The sequence below is a fragment of the Cyrtonyx montezumae genome, unplaced genomic scaffold (assembly GCF_038088225.1).
Source record: "Cyrtonyx montezumae isolate F1298 unplaced genomic scaffold, pur_monq_1.0 scaffold_29, whole genome shotgun sequence".
Classification (NCBI taxonomy): domain Eukaryota; kingdom Metazoa; phylum Chordata; class Aves; order Galliformes; family Odontophoridae; genus Cyrtonyx; species Cyrtonyx montezumae.
This window is the reverse complement of record NW_027072033.1, coordinates 442,504-461,992: the sequence shown is the minus strand read 5'-3', so window position 1 is coordinate 461,992 and position 19,489 is coordinate 442,504.

Genomic DNA, 19,489 nt, shown 5'->3' with positions numbered 1-19,489 from the left:
TATATGAAGACAGAATAGTACATTCCCAACATAAAAGAGCTCTGAAGTACTCTCCACCCAGTGTACATGTCTTACACCTCTATTAGTACTCTGCTCCCCCAGATACAACTTGTTTAGTACTCATAGCTCCTCTGGACCTGCTGTTTTTGCTTTATCCTAGAGTAGAAGTGCCAAGATGCTCCAATCTTTTACAGGTCTTTGTTCAAGTCTGGATTGAACTAGAGATTATGATAGAAGATAGTTGTTCAGTCTTTTTTCTTATTTTTACTAACATCCTTCTTTTTCTGCCTCACATACACAGAAGGTGTTGTTCTGGCAGCAACCAATAACAAATCCATTGAAGATAATGTAACTAGGTCTCACCTCAGGATGAAACTGAAGATATGGTCTTAATTGACCTGGCCAGGCCATTTCTGGTCTTGAAGAGAATCTCAGAACTAAAAAAATGAAAAAGGTACCTTTTTCATGGCTAAAAATTCACTCTCAGAAGAAACAGTCGTCCTTTTATGCCTATACTGTGCCTGAGACTGAAGTATTAAAATTCATCCCAGTCATCAAATAATCATCTTTTATTGCTTTCTTTGGAAACAGATTTTCCTTCCTCTGACTGTATGCATAGCTGCAGCTAAATTTCAGATTTACCCTTTGACTGAAAATGATTCTCTTACTATCACAAGGCACCTTAATCCCAGAAACTACTTGTGCTATGTAACTTGTCTTTACACCAAGTAAAGACTTCAGTAGGTTCAGAAGTCACCACTGAGAAACAGGCATGAAGAACACAATCCAAAGTTCTTTGTGAGTGCTATTTGTGAGCTGAGGAGCCTTGCTAAGCATGACCAGTTGTAAGCAGCATAATCTATACCTGTTCAAGGGGAATACACCAACACCATTCTCGGGCACACTATGATTTGCACAGTGCTGCCAACATTTCCCAGACATCTTTAACAGTTTAATTTCTTATTGTATCTGTTACACCGATTGCCCATGAACATAATACTATACTTAGCTAACCTGTTTATCTCATGTTTCTTAATAGTAATTCACTAATTGTTTTTCCAGCCTAGAATCGCATGGCAGTTATACCAACATTAAAGCTACTGAGGTGAAATTAGGCATTCCCAAACAAAATGGGACGGGGAGAATTCTTCCCTGAAATGAGAATCCTTTAGAAACAGAAGTCACAATTCCTTTACACCAATGTAAAAAAAAAAAAACAAAACAAAACAAAAAAAACCCAACCAACCAACCAACCAACCAAACAAAAAAAACACAAGGAGAAATTACCTGTTCAGATGAGCAAGAAAATGATAGTTGTGAAGTAACTTTTCTATAAATTTACCATGTTTATTTCCCTGTTTACACTTCCATCAGAAACTTGGTTTTTGGCAGTCTTGCTACAGGGAATTGAGTGCCTTTGTAAATGGTTTTGCCACTTGTCAAAACAGAATATAAGGAGTCATTTCAGAATGACTAAAACACATCAAAGGCAGAGAAACTGCCTTTCAGAAATTCAAGCATTATTGATATTAATCTGAAGTGACAATGACTTGTAATTTTATATATGTATATATACTGCAGACAGAGTATGTGTGTACAATGTCAGCCTGTGTACCTTATGAAAAAAATACTGAGTAAGCAATACCCAGCAGCCCTTAACCAAAGATATTTTTACTTGGAGAAATAACAAAGATCTCTTTCAAGTTTCAGAGCAGCTGCAAGTGCCATCTGGGAATCCTTATTGTCCTGAGCACCCTCAATTAAAGAGTACATTGCAATAATAAGTAACAGCTGCAGGGGAGGTATGAGTGTTGGCTCAGGAAGGCAGTGAGGAAGATTTTCATCATTTCTGGCAATGCTGACTGCAGAATAGAAGACTGTTGCATCGTTCCTAGATGCTGAAATACTGAAAATGGGAAGATGCTTGCTCTTCTAATTAAAAAGGTATAGCAAAGGGAATCTTTTTTGTCATTATCCTATGAGGGAACATTCCCTTTGAAAGACATATAATTGCCAAGAACCAGTGCTCCAGAAATGTAAAGCTTTTCCCTTCACAGTATGGGTCAGAATTATGACAGACATAATTGAGTAATCACTGTATTAAAAATCAGATAGGTAGGTAGTTAGATAGACAGACAAAAGTTTATCTTGGATCTCATCCAAGCCACGCTGAAGATAATGGAAAAAAAAATTAAATTTGGTCAGACACAATGTATTTGACAACATTTTGTTTTAATTATTTACTTATAGAATTCTCCATTTGCTTGAACAAAAGACAATTAACTGTGTAGAAGTGAAGCAGTTTACAGTATATTTTGTTAATCCATAGATCCCAACATCAGAACATCTTGGTTTTCAGGGCTTATGTTCATTCAGACAACAAGATAGTGGAGAAAATAGGCACAGCTCATCAGAATGATCTCTTTATTGACAAGAGAACCACCAAGTGACTTAAAAAAAAAAAAAAAAGAAAAGAAAGAAACAGATTTCTTGTCCAGGAAGCAGAAAAGATCCCATGTAAAAGAGCAGGAAAAAAAAGACTTCGTTGAGGTAAACACATACACAAATACATTACAGGTCAGTGAGTATACTGGAAGATGAAAGTAGAAATATTTATTGTCTCAGAATTATAAAGAGTAGAAGACAGATAAAAGAGAAACAATTCTACAGAAATGGATTGTACTTAGTTTGCTGAGAGGAAAAAAAAATAGTAAATATTTCATGGAATTTTTTCCACACATATAATTATACTCTTTAGAACAGAAAAAAAAGAAAAAAAGGCAAATTATGTTAGCTGACGCAGCTGATCTGATCAGTGGGATTACTAAAACTGGGAACATATTTAGCAGGGAAAACATCTCCAGAAGAGATACTATGGTTAAAATAGTACGAAGGCTTTATAATATCAAAGCAAAACCTGAAAACCTGTGATGATAAAAAAGAAGATGGGATGAGTCATTCTACACAAAGCTGCTTTTAGACTCTACTGCAAGAAGTTATGCTGAAGGACAGATCAGTCTTAAAGCTAACTGGAAGCCTCCATGTGAGTTAAGATTCTGCCTTGCTTTATCACAAAAGTTAATCCTTTTACAAAACATTTTTTTCTGCTCTGAAACAAGGGACAAAAAACTCAAATTTCAGTCAGGCCACATCTTTCAGAACAGAGTGCACTCTTGGGTCTTTTCTTGTAATATTTTTTAAGATACACAACCAGCAGTACAGATTATCCCCATTCATTCTTGATTTATTTTATTTTTTAATGAGCTAAAGTTTCAGCATTCAGTTTACCCAACAGTGGTGCAAGAATGCAACTAATTTCAAGAAAGCAGTTAGTGATTTTTTTCAGTAGCATTTCCCGAGGTGACCTCAAAATCAATCATTACTTTGCCCAACATCTTTCATATTATTATGAACAGAAAATAGCTGCCTGTGAAAACCAATGAAACTAAACTTAAATCCTGTATAACACTTAAATTTCAATCACTAACAGCTATGAGCTAGGATAACAATAGCTGTACACACCAATTTCTAGCATAACTCTGACAAAATCAAACTGAAGATCTTTCCATTATAATTTTCCCATATAAAAGTAAGAAGAAAAGTGTTTGCCAAATCATACTTACAGAGCCATTGTAGAAGGACTGTCTACCACTACAGTGTTTCCATAAATCCTTTGCGTTTCTGAAATTTGTATTTCTACAAGATATGAATTTATTTATATAGTAAGAAGCAGAAAGATAACTGAGGAGTACTTTTAAAATGTGAAAGAAAAATTTGTATAATATGTTAACTAGTTATAATAGATGCTCAAGCAGAATTGAACACCAGAAGGTACAGAGTTATGTTGTGTTCAGGCTACTTTCTCACTAAGTCTGTTATGTCTACAATCTCACTCTCTTTGAGACTCACCTATTCATAATCATTCCTTGGTTTTGGTCTACAGCCATGATCCCGTCGCAGAACTAAGCATGCAGGCAGTCCTTAGAACAGGATTCTTTCCAGTAGTTATTATTCTCTTGTCATTTTCAAACACTCCTGGAAGCTAAATGCATAGAAAAAATATCATCAACAAAGAAAAACATAGAAAAGAAAGAAAATGCTGCAGCAGTTGCTAGACCAATTAACATACTGTAGGCAAATCTCATCTGCTCTACAATATCATTTTTTGCAGGCACATTGATCAAGAACACAACTATCATACCTACCATTCAATAAAAAGACATTCCTCTTAAAGACTCCAATACTGGCAACCACACAGAGAAAGTTCAGTGGATCCAAAACCAAACTGGCAATGCATGCAACTCTGTTTTCATACCTTTTTTCTTCTAAGAGATAAGAGAATTATTTCCTTAGAAAGAGTGCTGCATATTAAAGCATTTATTTTGGACTGGCTTTCTACATGAACTTCAAGTAGTAGAATGCACTGCAATTCAGTTTTATGAAGGTGGGAAATATGTTAAAACCTTTTCCCAAGCAGTAAGTGTAGCCATGAGATGAGGCATGTGCCACAGGAGACCCCCTGCCTGCCTACCCTGCTTCCCCAGTTCCCTCTTAAGCAACAGGTTTGAGACACTGGAAATTGAAGGGGAGGTGAGTGGAGAGGCAATGGAGGATCTGCCTAGCAGGGAGCCTAAGACAAGGCGGTCACCTCCATGCTTGAGTCTACCTCCATCAGCAAAGAAAGAAAGGTGGTTGTGGTGGGCAACTCCCTTCTCAGAGGATTGGAGGGCCTCATATGAGGACCGGATGCAAGCCATCAGGAAGTATGCTGCCTTTCTGAGGCCCTGGTCAGGGACATAACCAGGAAACTCCCAAATCTGGTTTGATCCACTGATGATTTTCCACTACTGTTCAGGTGGGCAGTGATAAAATTGCTCAGAGAAGCCTACAAACTATGACAAGAGATTTCAGGGGTTTAGGGCACTTAGTTGAAGGAGTAGGAGCCAAAGTGATCTTCTGTTATGTACCTTCGAGGACAGCGGGGGAAACAGAACAGGTTCGGAAGGCACAGGTAATGAACAATTGGCTCAGAGGTTGGTGTTGAGGCAGAAACTTTGGATTCTTCAATCATGGGGCAGTTTACTCTGCCTCTGGCCTGTTGTCTATTCATACAACCCATCTGTCTCAAAGAGGGAGATGAATCCTAGTGCAGGAGATAGCTGGGCTTATCAAAAGAGGTTTAAACTAGCTTTGACTGGGGAAAAGGACAAAACAGGACTCACAAGAGATGAGCCTACGGGAACAATGCTTGAGCTGGGAGTGAGGAAGATGACTTAGCTGGAGTGCATCTACATCAATGCATGCAGCATGGGCAACAAGCAGGAGAAGCTGGATGCAATTGTGTGGCAGGCTGACTATGACCTAGTTGCTATTATGGAAACACACTGGAACCAATCCCATGACTGGAGTGCTGTGATAGATGGCTACAAGTTCTTCAGAAGGGATAGATGAGGAAGGAGGGGTGGTGGTGTGGCCCTTCATATTAAAGACTGTTTTGATGTTGAAGAGCTTGGGGTTGGGAATGACAAAGTTGATTGTCTGTGGGTAAGGTTCAGAGGGAAGGCCTGTAGGGGTGAAATCTTGGTGGACGTCTGTTATAGACTGCCTAATGAGGATGAAGAGAAGGATGAGGCATTCTATGAGCAGCTTGAAGAAGTCGCACAATTGCCAGCACTTGTTCTTCTGGGAGACTTCAACTTCCCTGATATATGTTGGAAATATAATATAGTGTAGAAGAAGCAGTACAAGAGGTTTCTAGAGTGTGTGGAAGATAGCTTCCTTATGCAGCTGGTACAAAAGCTTACCAGGGGTGGTGTCCTGCTAGACATGCTTTTCACTAACATTGAAGGACTGGTAGGAAATGTGAAGGCTGGGGACTGTCTTGAGCAGAATGACCATGAAATTGTAGAATTCTCTATTCTTGGAGATATCATAAGGGTGAATAGCAAAACTGCTATCTTGAACTTCAAGAGGGCAGACTTTGACCTGTTCAGGATGCTTGTTGCAAGGGTCCTTTGGGATTCACTCCTTAAGTGTAAAGGTGTCCAGGAAGCCTGGATGCTCTTCAAGATGGAAATTTTAAAGGCACAAGAAAAGGCTGTTCCTGAGTGCCATAAAGTGAGCTGCAGGAGAAGAATACCAGTGTGGATGAACCAGCAACTATTGTTGAGACTCTGGAAGGAAGCAACTCTATGTCCTCTGGAAGAAGGGACAGGCTACTTAGGGAGATTATAAGGAAGTTGATAAGGTATGCAGGGAGGGGAAGTTAGGAAAGTTAGGAAAGCAAAAGCTGAACTTGAACTCAGATTGGCCACTGCAGTAAAAGAAAATAATAAATTCTTTTACAAATATATCAATGGTAAGAGAAAAACCAAGGAGAATTTCCATCCTTTATTTGATGCAGTGGGAAATGTGACCACTGAGGATAAGGAGAAGGTCCTCAACACCTTCTTTTCATCTGCTTTTAATAGGCAGATTAGTCATTCTCAGGGCACTTTATGCCCTTATCTGGAAGTCCAGTCTGCTACACAGAATACACCCCCAGTGATTCAGGTGGAGACAGTCAGAGAGCTCCTCCTCCATCTGGTTTGTCAAAAGTCCATAGGACCAGATGAGCTCCACCCTAGGGTGTTGAGGGAGCTGGCAGGGTTGATTGCTGAGCCACTCTTGGCTATCTACAAGCTCTCCTGGTTATCTGGAGAGGTTCCAGAGCATTGAAGGCTTGCAGTGTGACTCCTATCTACAAGAAGGCTGTAAGGATTCAGGGAACTACAGGCCTATTAGCCAGACCTTGGTACAAGGGAAAGTTATGGAACAAATCATCTTGGGTAAGATCACACGGCATGTGCGTGGTATCCAGATCAGGCCCAGCCAGCACAGGTTCGTGAAATGCAGGTTGTGCTTGACCAACTAATCTCCTTCTATGACTAGCAGATGAGGGAAAGGCTATTGATGTAGTCTACCTAGACTTCAGCAAAGCCTTTGACATGGTCTCTTACTGTATTCTAGGGAAAGTGGTTGCCTGTGTCCTGGACAGGTATACTTTTCTTTGGGTATGGGACTGGCTATGGGGCTGTGCACAGCAGGTAGTGGTTAATGGAGTTAAGACCAGCTGGCCACCCATTACAAGTGGTGTCCCCCAGGGGTCAGTACTGGGGCCCATCTTGTTTAATACCTTCATTGATGACCAAGATGAGGGGAATTAGTGTATCCTCAGTAAGTTTGCAGATGACACCAAGTTGGGAGGTGGTGTATATCTTTCTGAGGGTAGGGAGGCCCTCCAGAGGGATCAACACTGTAGTTGTTTTAGTCATTCTTATTTTTAAGATATTTGCCAAAAAATAAAAAGGGTTTTCTTGATTAGACAAATTTAAAAGACATTACGCTTCCATAGTTCAGCATATAACTTTTAATAGCAACAGCGTTGCATCTCTAAATGTTACATGTATTTAGCCTTCTTAGACTTTACAGAACGCTCAGTGATTTTGTGTCTTTTTGTTTTGTTTAGTTCTAGTGTTGTTTTTTGTTTGTTTGGTTTTTTTTTAAACACTTACTCCATCTAGTGTCACATTGTCAAGTCAGAATTGCTGTAAGTATAAAATTCAGTATGTAGGAACACAAATGTTTTCATTCATATCATTTTATCTTTTCCCTTTAATGCCTAGATAGAAAGAAAGAAAGAAAAAATTATTGCAAGTCTCAGAATGAAAAGATGAACCACTAACCAGTATAAGCTTAAAATTGTAACTTTTGTTTAGTATAATTGGCAAATATGTGAAAACAAATACATGAGTTTTCAACTCTACAAAGATTTATTGTAATCATCTTTAATGTACTAATCAGAATCTTAAAATACCCTGCTTAATCAGCAAAATATCTTATCTCTCTGACCCATCCTGCTGTAACTGGAAGGTGGTACATATTTAGCTAGGACCTCTCAGTTGACAGTATTTTTTCAGTACATAAGGGAGAAATTATTCTTAAACTAATTACTACAGACTCTAGATCGAAGTCTCTTCTGGCTCAACTCTGTCTCAAAACAATCTTTTGGTAAATAGATGACAAAAGATCTGTAAATTATTTTTGATGCCAGTAACTGAAGTTCTAATAGCTGGAGATTAGCCTTTCAGCAATCTTTTTAACTTCTTTGAATGCATCTTCTATGTTAGATGTATTTTTTTTTTCTCATCTGATAGATGTATTCATTTGTTCCAAAAAACTATGACATATTGATAGCACAGTCAATATTTTTTTTTAATATTTACTATGATACCATGGTCTAAAGCAGGCATTTCCCAACAACAAACGTCATGTAGCCTTGGACAGCCAGTAAAGCAGCCCCACGATTATAAATTTTAACATTATTGTATGATTTTCAGCAATATTTTTCATGAATCAATTGTACATAACTCAAGCACAGATTGTGTAGGCAATAACAGAACACTGTAGAGGAAAGGGTACAGCATAGTGCTAATTCTACCTCTCATGCCCACCACACACATTAAGTCAAATCAAAACTTACATATACTACATGCATGTGCCAATTGGCAAGTAAAACACAGTGATTACCTTTACTAATATTTCAGTCTACCCACACATGTGTGCACCTATGGAGGCAAGCAGTTCTTATTATGAAGGAGAAGTGTAAGTTTTTATTTATTAATTATGAATGTCAGAGCTACAATTATTCAGTTTTTTAACAGAATTTGAAAATTTTCTGAATTGTGTACCTAGCAGTCACATTCTTTCATGTGAAAATAACGTTAGATGTTTGATTATACAATTTAAGACACAGATAAAAGTAAAGTATAAGAAAAAGAAACAGCATATTTATCAAATGTTAGAATTATGTATTTCAAAATTAGAAATAACATACATATCATAATTAGAAATAATTTCAGAATATTCTCTTTTAAGCCTAGCTTTATAGTCATGAAAGCGGTAGCAAATATAAAATTGCCAAAAAATAATCAATAAGACTTCTGGATGCAGACAAATAATGTCCACTAATAACAAATAAAACATACGGTGTATAGAAATTTCTGAACATATAATTTAAAAGGGTAAAAGTGACTGCAAATTCAACATTGTCCACTCCTATGCAAAGAAAAAAAAATGAATTACAGTCAGATATTCAGCTCAAAAGAAAAGATTGTCCCCTTATTGGATTTTTATCAGACCTATCTTATGAGAGAAAAATACCTCTCACTTCACAATCATGCCATATTCTGCCCTATTGATATTTGTTAAAGTAAATATTTTAAAAGTGCAGCTTCCTTTTTAGTCTGAGTTCAATTACTTTAAGCTCACTGAGCCAAAAAATTTATGCTTGGTTGCTTTGGGGATATCAACATCAGAATATTTTAATAGATTACTAAGAATTTCAAAGTGCCGCAAGCACTACTGTCAGTGAATATCCTTGGTTTTAACATCTGTAACCATTACAAGTTTGTTTTCAAATACTCATACTTTAAAACAAACAAACAAACAAACAAACAAACAAACAAACAAAACCCTATGTAATTGAATAACCAAGATTTACAGTGATAGAATGAAAGAGATAGCAGTCAGAAGTCTACAGCCAGAAGCAACTGAAGAAATATTGTTTTGGATTTAACACAATTTCATCTTCTTCTACTTTGATAGAATAAATGTTTAAACTGGGAAAAAAAAAAAACACTTGAAAATATAGACATAAAATATTTCTTTCCCAGCCAAAAAACAGTATCATAACCAATAAATGAGAAGTTAATTCAGAATTTTCATAGAATCGTAGAATTTCTTAAGTTGGAAAAGATCCCCAAGATCATCATCAAGTCCAACCCCAACCTATCCGTACTACCCTAACCCAACACTAAGTCAAGTCCCTGAGCACCACATCCTGACTGTTTTTAAATACATTCAGGGATGGTGATTCAACCAACTCCCTTGGGAGCCTGCTCCAACTATTTCCTTTGACTGATGATGAGAGGTTTTGTTTATAAGGGAGAATGGAAATTCTGCTGGAGCTTTCACAAATGACTATTCGTTAGTGAAAAATCTGTAACCTGAGCATCTTCTCTAAGTACCAGTGCAGTAGAAAATGAGCACAAGTAAACACATTTACATTCACTGCAATGAAAATTTTATGTTAAATGAAAATTCAAGAACTGCTACAGTGATTACCCCACATAGATATTCTGTGAACCAGTATTTGGAACAGAATTCTTATATACAGGATTTTTTATTAGTTCATTAATTAACTATTTGAATAATTAATAATTAGAAGGTATACAGACAACTTGAAGAGAAACTGGGAACAGTAGCCTTCTCAAACTTACAGCATCCATCTGCCTTACCAATTCTAGTACTAAGCATCAGTCAAATATATAGAACAAGGGGCAGAGAATGTTTAACTTCTTTTCCCATTCAGTGTATCTTCATACTGGCTTAAAATCACATCTTTGGCAAACAAGTAAATCAGCTTTTTAGTAATAATGTTTAAAAGCTTTGATGTCTAATAAGTAAATCTTTTTATTTCAGAGGAAGTCAAATAAAGTATTGTTAGCTGATTGGCAACATGCTATTGAGAGAACTCTCTGGGAGCTGCAAATGACCTCTACCCCTGTAAAAGGATTTAACTGTGGAAAGAAGTACACACTGGTCTAGTTTTCTGCTTGCCTCAAAAGTTTTTTAGTATCTATTTTTATAGTGCTTTTATTTTAATAAAGATGAGAAGAAATTCACTTTTCTCCTTATATCAATTTAAATGTTTTATTTAGCATTTAAATCTCTTTGTTTATTTATATTTTCAGAAATTAATGGAAATACAATGCTTTCTGTCTTGTTAGATTTACCTTAAATTAATACTTCATCTTTTTATGAACTTTTAATTTACAAAGCTGAACACTACTGAAATCATCTCAAGGCTTTGCAGTTTCTATGTGGTTGTCCTGCAACTAAATTAGCCACCATTACGGTAGTATGTTTTGACTGAGTTAACCAATCTGCCTAAGCTATAAAAGGATATACATGGAACTCGTCCATCAGGAGAAGATAGAGCAGTAAAAGTAGCTGAACCCTTCCAAACTGAATAGGTGACCTCTCATTAAATCTGTAAAAGAGACAAATGTTCTCCATCTCAAAAAAGTGCATCATAATTCCACATCCACTCCCAGCTGGCACTGGAGCAATTTAATTCTACTTTGCACTGCTGTATATCAGAGTACAAAAAGGCTTGCTGTATAAAACAGGTACATTGGATTTAAAAAGGAAAAACACTGCCACAAAGAGAAATAAAACTGTAGTCTAATCCTAGCTTTCAGATGTACTTCCTAAAGCAAATTTTCTTCAGACAAGAGTAGCAATCTTCCTCCAAATTTTCAGTTTCTTGAGCTATGCCTTCATGTTAGCTTATTTTTTTCAACTTTCATTGTTTTCCCCCCTCCACCATTGAAAGTTTGTTACTCTGCTTGTTTTCTTAATTTTATTATATCTAAATGTAATTAGCTATCTTCCTTGTCTGATCAAGCCATGTCTACCTTTTTTTTTTTTCAGTTGCATAAGCTTGTAGTTTCTGAATCAAGCTGCTTGGTGAATCCCTGTTTCATATTTTCACATGCATGACAACACATTTATTCATATACAAAAGCAAATTTCTTCTAAATTCCTGATGTAATTTTCAATTACCTTCTCATGACTCTCAGCTACATTCCATTCTTGGTCTTTTACCTGCATATGTCCTCTGATCAGTTATGACAAGATTCTCTTCAGACTCAGAAAATAAATAACAGTTTCTCATTATCACTGTAGTTTAAGACTTCATTTTAACACCTCTTCTTTTACTGTGGATATATTTCCTACTGCTTGAAAACTATCAGCCACTGAATAGTTTTTTGGGGTTTTTTTTGTCATTTGTCTGAAATTCAGACTGTGTTATCAATTGAATTGTTCTTTCTCACATACCGACATTTTTGTTATTTAAATGGATTCCTCTGGTATTTAACTTCATGCATTGTGAAGTGTCAAGCAGTTTGTGATGTCTTTTTGATACAACTTAAAAGAAAAACCTCCATCTTAGTCTTGCCCAATCCCTATCAGTTTAGTTATCATTTGTTGGTTGACTATTTCAATCTACCTCAAAGTTTTGATGGAAAACAACTTTCCCTAGTGGCTTCTACAGCAATTCAATGGTGTTAGCAAGATTCTGCAAGAGAAACTGAAACATTACTACAAGTTTCTGGACAGAAGTAACATGAATAACATTTTTCCCAATTTATCAGAAATTAGACATTTTTCACATAAGTTACCAGCTGTGTCATATATCTGGTGGAGGTGCCAGATTTTTACTAGAGACTCATACCCAAACACAACATATGAAACATATGAAGAAAGAACACTCCTTTAAACATTCCTTTTTTTATATTTATTTTTTTTTTGTAATTATTGACATAAATTAGCAAACAAACAAGAAAAAGTCAACAGATTTTTCAGATTTCAGAAAGGTATCTCATTCATACTTTTCTCAAGGGCTGTGAGAAATTCCTGATTATGAGGGGCAATATTCTATTATCATGGATCAAACACTCACTAGAGAACCAAAAAAAAAAGATTAAAATGTCAATATTTGCATGGTACCTTCATGTCTCTTATGAGATTCTATGCAATTCAGGGATCTGGAAATGGAGACATGAGATAGCCTAAAAACTTCAGAAAACCAAAAGCAATTTTGATTAATTACAAATAAAATATGTGAGGAACTTCAGAGACAGCCTTACTAAAATTAGATGACTGGGCAAAATGATGGCAGAAGGACTGACATATCTAAGTTGTGTGCAGTAGAGTGGGAAAAAAAAGCTGCTGATATACCTTAACAGATTGTCCTGCCATCTCTGTATGCAGCATGAAAACTTCTTCCATGTTCCAGCTACAAATGTATATATACACACACGCAAACACACACACACATATATATAATAAAGAAAAGGAAATTATGGTGTTAATTTACACAGTATGGCACAGTGACTAAGTTATGCTCTTATGCTAAAATCAGTGGTTCATGAACTGATTTAAAATAAGTGCTTTTAGAACTTGAACTTAATTAGCTGTTAAATATTATTGACATGGCAGGTTGCAAGGTACGAGAATCTGTACAATAGTTAAATGTACAAAAAGGGATTAGGTATTCATTTCAATATCATAAATAATCATAAATGCAGACCTTCTGTCAAACACTGATTAGTAGCAATAGGGAATAGAGTTAGCTTTAAGGGATTGTTATTAAATTACACAAGCAACAGTGGGTAAAGCCACCACCACAGAAAACATAATGTTTCCCAGTGTGTAAATTACACCACAGACAATGTAATGTAAGGCAACACTTTGGCATTCAAAGCTGTGAGTAAATAGGCTTTAACATACCAGGAGGAATCAAAAAATGAAAGGAAGAAGAAAGATATAAAAAGCATTTCATTTTTATAAAGAAGAGAATGGATGTATTATACTGGTTTGAATGTACTGAATTGTTTACAGAAGGTGATACACCCACCCTCGAATATATATTCTCATCCTCCAAACATGCTTAAGCACTGGGAGACAAGCCAAGTTTCCTTTCTCTTGTTGCCAGCTGCACCTTTCTTGCCATTATGCATTCCTAGTTTCAACAACTGGTGTATACTAGGCCCTATCTCAAAAAAAGCCTGTTAGCATTATAAGTCAGGAGTGCAACAGCACTCAGCATTCGCAGGCATCTTATGCTGAAAAATGGAGTCCCAGTTTATGATTCCCTATTGTTTAAAAACAGCAGACACATGTATACACAAGAATATGCCCTGAAAATATCTCCCCTATATCTCTCCTAGCTATACGTATTTTCTTCATCTTAAGACTTCTCAGGTAAGCAAAATGAGAAGTAAAAGCAGCTTTTCAATACAACAGGAAAATCCCCCCTTCCCCAAAGTCTGCAATTCTCGCTGCAAAAGATACACAGGAAAGTTCACTGATCTTTTGTGTTAGTCTACCATTAAAGGGCACCTTGTCGTATTGGGCCTTCATTTCAGTTCTTACAATGTCACTGGCAGGATGTGAAACATAAGAAGTTGTATTTTCATTCAGCCAAACTTTAACCAAAGCAGTTGCCTATGTTTTGTCTGGAACAGGAAACAGGTACTGCGTGTTATGATGTAAGGAGATGAACACAAGAGAGAAAAGACATCTCCTCAGAGAAAGCAAAGCAGTTTCACAACGTGTGGCATTGAGAAAGCATAGCAACAGGTTTTGTTGTTTGTTTGTTTGTTTTTTTAAAAGGATACTACAACAAAAATGCTACCTTAAATTTACGTTTCATGTAGAAAGGACAATTGTTTTTATTTCTAATTGTTAAATAACATCAGAAGACAGTCTAACCCAATAGCCCACTTCTGTCTATATTCTTCTTGGTTCTGTACTTCTCAAAATGACCAGTGACAGCACAAACATCAGGGCATCAAGTGACCCTGCAGGGTATGTGCTCTAAGAAAGGGAATTATTTTCTCAAGACACTGACAGAAAACTAATTTTCCCTTTCAGAGATTTTCAAAGCATAACTCTCAACATTGAAGTTACAGGTTGTGGTCAAGTCTTTCATGTGAGAGGTGTTTGATAGAATCCTTGCACCGCGATTCTTATCCAGAAGTTTTCATAAATTCACATATACATCTAGGTTCCTCCATATTCTCCAGGTGAAAAGACAGATTGCAGAAAAATTTGCATAAGAATGTGTGTTTTCCATGCAGACAGCATTTATTGTAAAACACCTTGCATATATAGGGTCTTGAACAGAACAAAACATAATCAAGTCACAATACTTCATTTGTGATACAAAGTAAAGAACAGCTGGTGCAGTACAGAAGCAATCGTTTTACAAAAATGGACAACACATTGAAATATTAGCATATGGATCAAGCATTGATTACATATTTACATTTCTAGTACTTCTGAAATTATGTGAAATGTTCTCTAGTATAATGATAACATACACAAAAATGAAAGAAAATTGGTCCTGACTCAAGCACTGCAGTGGCTTTCTGAAAAATAAATAAAATAAAATAAAATAAAATAAAATAAAATAAAATAAAATAAAATAAAATAAAATAAAATAAAATAAAATAAAATAAAATAAAATAAAATAAAATAAAATAAAATAAAATAAAATAAAATAACATAACATAACATAACATAACATAAAGCTAATTGCAGCATTAATAGATATAAGTATTCACGAGAAAACCAGACATTGCAAGAAAAAGAAAAAATATATAGTAAGAAAATGAGAAAAAGGATATGTTTATCTAGGGACTGACATAAAATATTATGCATATATTCTTAATGCTGACAAGAAAATTTAATGCATGAAGCTTTGCTGTTTTTTTTTCAACATTTCTTTGAAAACTATTGTATATTAGGAGTATTAGATTTGTCTCATGTTTGCCAAGAGTTACGTATAACATGATAGTGGAAATTATTATTATCAATAATACTACAATATTCAATGTTAATTAGGATTTCTATCACAACCACAAACTTTTTTTTTTATGTTCATAGAAATAAGTTTTACAAATGTTTCTGTTTTCTAAGGAATGAAATAGTAGAGGGAGTCAGCATATAGGATGAGATTAGTGAGATGGGGAGGAAGAAATCAAAAAATGCATGAAGATTTATTAATGTTAATTAATAAATCTGTTAATGTTGTTATCCTGAGAAATGCCAGCTATTCTGATATGTCAGTCGTTATAAAAGATGTATTGTTTCAAGTCATTTTCACATAGATTATAGAATTTCATTAGAATTTATTATTGTTTTATTAGAATTCATTATTGTTTTGAATTTCACTACTCTAACAAGATTTTAACTGATTTTGAGAAGGAGAATAGACAAGTTTTCATGTTCAGAGTTACACCTGAACTATAACGAATAAAGAATAAGTTAGATGCATATACCTTCCTAATACTTCATCATTGTCAAAATTTTGTCTATTACCAGAAACTGTTGTTATAAAACCTATTTGAATGTAATCACTTATGGACAGGTAATAACAGGTGTTACAACATTCTGCTAAATAACTGAAAAATATGTAAAACTGATTTTGCAAAAAGTTTCTCTGAGACCAATTGCTTCCACTGTGTCCATAGTTACAAAAATAATCAGTAGTATTTCAAAGAATAAATATTAAATTTTATCTATATAATTCCTGCTTTAATTTTTTAGTTAAATTAATTAAGCAACCTGGTCTAGAAGGAGCTGTCCCTGGCTATAGCAGGGTGATTGGAACTAGATGATCTCAACAGTCCCTTCCAACCCAAACCATTCGATGATTCTATGAAATGTTTCCTGATCTTGCTAGAACCACTTAGCCTTGAATTCACTCATTCATTTTTTAAATGAACGTCCAGCTCTGAAGACATTTTACAGCATTTAACATTTAAGCATTTAACACTAACTAAATGTTAACTATTTTAATGAGATGATGTGGGGAAAAATTGTTCCAGTCAGATAAGATTCCATTGTTGTTATTGTTGTTGATTTAACAGATAATACTGGTAATTATTTAAGAAAATATAGAAATGGTCAAGGACAAGACTGGACCTGGACAAATGTCAGAATGCACTCTCTAGCACTTTCTATGATGCTGTGATGAGTTCGGAAATGCTTTTCAATACAGGTTTGTTTCCAGAATTTTTCTTTTTGACTTTTATACTATCACAGCTAAAGTGAGAGTGACAATAAAATTCTGAACTCATCACTTTTCTGTACAGTAAGCATGAAAACCTATGACAACCTTGACAAAAAAACAGCACTTCTCTAAACACCTTGACTTTCTGTTGTGTTAAGCTTTGCACTGCAGTATCAACCTACATACTCAGGTTACTCATGATTTATTTGTCAACAGAAACTTTAAGTGACCTCTCAGCCAGTTTAACTGTATTAAATAAACTTAAAAGCTCTTGCTATTCAAATTTGTTTTGTTTTTCCATAAGGTACTATTCTGTGCTTCTCCAAAGATTTCAAATTTTTATCAACTGAAATGCTGCATCAAAATCTTAGGGGAAGAATATAATTTGAGTAAAATACAAAGCATACACTGGATCATTTTCAGAAGACTTCAGTTCATTGTCTGTTCTTGACTTCAGTTTTGCTTATAATGAGAGAAAGAAAAAAAGGAAAAAATTATTTTTTACTTAGTTGAGAAAAAAACAGATGAATAACAAGCATAAGAGCATAGATATATAGCATAGATATAACTATATAATTTTACACGTATATAGTTACATACTTTACTGAAATGTTCATTTTTCTCAGTAAGGATTAAGAACTCTACTAGTATGTTTCAAAATACTGTTTTTAGCCATTTGCATTCAGAAATCTGTGATTGCAAAACCACACTGAGAATGTTCTCTCCTGGAAATGTCGCTTTCCATTTCTACAGGTTTTCCTGACTATGTTCAGAAGTTAGGCATCTACACAGTTTTTGGAGATACTTCCTCACAAAGCATATAGTAACACCATGGTCCAAATGAATTATTTCTGGCATGGGAGAGAAATCATAACTGGCTTTCTGAAGTCTCGTTGAATGCCACTACACAGAGTAGTGTTGTGCAATAGGGATTGACCAACACATTCAGAGGTATCTGTTATAATCCCAGCTTTTGCAACCTAGCACAATTACTGCTCTACTATGCTAGAAATGCATTAACTGTATTACCTACATTTTATTATTTTTAATTACATTTTTCATTTCTTCCATAGAAAAATAAATAAACATGTATATCATCATTAAAAATATCACTAGTCTACTTCCCGCCCCCACTGAGGCCAACATTAAACTCCTACAGTCTTCAACAGCAGCAAAGCTTGACCATGATCATGTGCTCTCTAATAGCTACATTCATTTCTAGCATATTCAAAATATGAAAAAAAAAAAAGATCAAGTTGTTACTTCATGTATGTCAGAACAAGCAAGAGATGTCAATGTTCCTTGAGTTTAATGAGCTGCAATATTTGGTGATGAAGTCAAACTTACTATCCTAAATGTTTCTACCATACCAGTTCTGATGGAGTGAGCAACTGGGAATTTAGATGCAATGTTAAGAAGGCTGGTAAAAGTGGTGGAAAACACGTCCAGTGAGGAGTGGTTTGAGTAGGCATGTCTGAAGAAGAGGTCAGAAAGTAAACTCATTGCTGTCTACAGCTCCCTGCTCAAAGTAGAAAGGGAGGTGCCACTCACAGAAATGGCACAGGGGGGCACCAGTGGAAGCTTGTACTGAACACTAGAGAAAGATACTTTACTATGGGGTGATGGATGCCCAATATCTGTCATTTTTCAAGAGACATTTGGTAAAACCTTTAATATTTAATACCTTTTAATTTAATATTTAATACCTTTTAATTTAATATTTAATACCTTTTTTTAGCCTAAAGGGACTAAACTTTTCTATTATCTGATCTGTGAAGGTTTCTTCCAATAAGGCTATTTTATTCTATTCTATGTTATTCTGTTTTGATCTGCCCTGTTTTTGTTTGTTTGTTTGTTTGTTTTTCTGAAGAAACCTCTCTCACATCTCAGATCCCCTTGAGCTTATCACATGATAAGGCATCCACCAGAAAAATGAGACAGAATTTTGAAACCCCACGAGTCAATTTCAGCTGTGATTGGGCCAAAGCCTTTCTTACCTTTAGCTTAAGAGTCCAAACCTAAGCAAAACTTACTATTCTTCAGCTCCTGCTCTCATGCATGATATTTCAATTGCTTCTCTATGATGCTATGGCTGTTATCTTTTTCCATAGCCAGGGAAATGGATTGCATGCCTGTTGGACATGAATATAGCTGGCTGCCCACACAAAAGCTTCAACTAGCACCATTTTCCACCCTTTCACTATGCCCACACAGACTATACAAGCAGGAGGACATTTGTCATTGGGAAGCAGTTATCCAACACAGTAATGGTGTTTTAGGGCTTTGTTTTCAGGTTAAGTCTTGGTGGTATGAGTGGGTGTCATGGTTTTATGATTTTTGGTACTGGTATTCCACATCATAACATCATGTAGTGCATTTAGAGTTAAAGAGTTAATGCTCCAGCTCCAGATCCAGCTTGGATCATCAATAGTTATGGGTGTACCTGTCTCAGAAGAGAAGAAGAACTACATTCCCCAGAGGTCTGTGCGATGCTTTGAATTTTTATGTTTTTCCGCTCAGAGGGAAAGATAAAAACTGTCTGCGGTCACGGGACACTCTCTTTCCTTTGGGATGGACTCAGCAGTGGGTGCTCACTGCCGTCCGCCTTCAGCGTTAGCGTAAGGCCTTCAGTTTATCGGATGCTCTCTCTTGCTCATTTTAATTGATTTATTAGCTTTAATTCCAATTATATTGTATTATATCATGTTATTTTGCTTTCTTAAAAAAGCTTTAAATGCACTTTCCTCCTCAGATCACTGCCACTGGTTTGTTTTTTTTTTAGGCTCATCTCTCTTTTCCTTT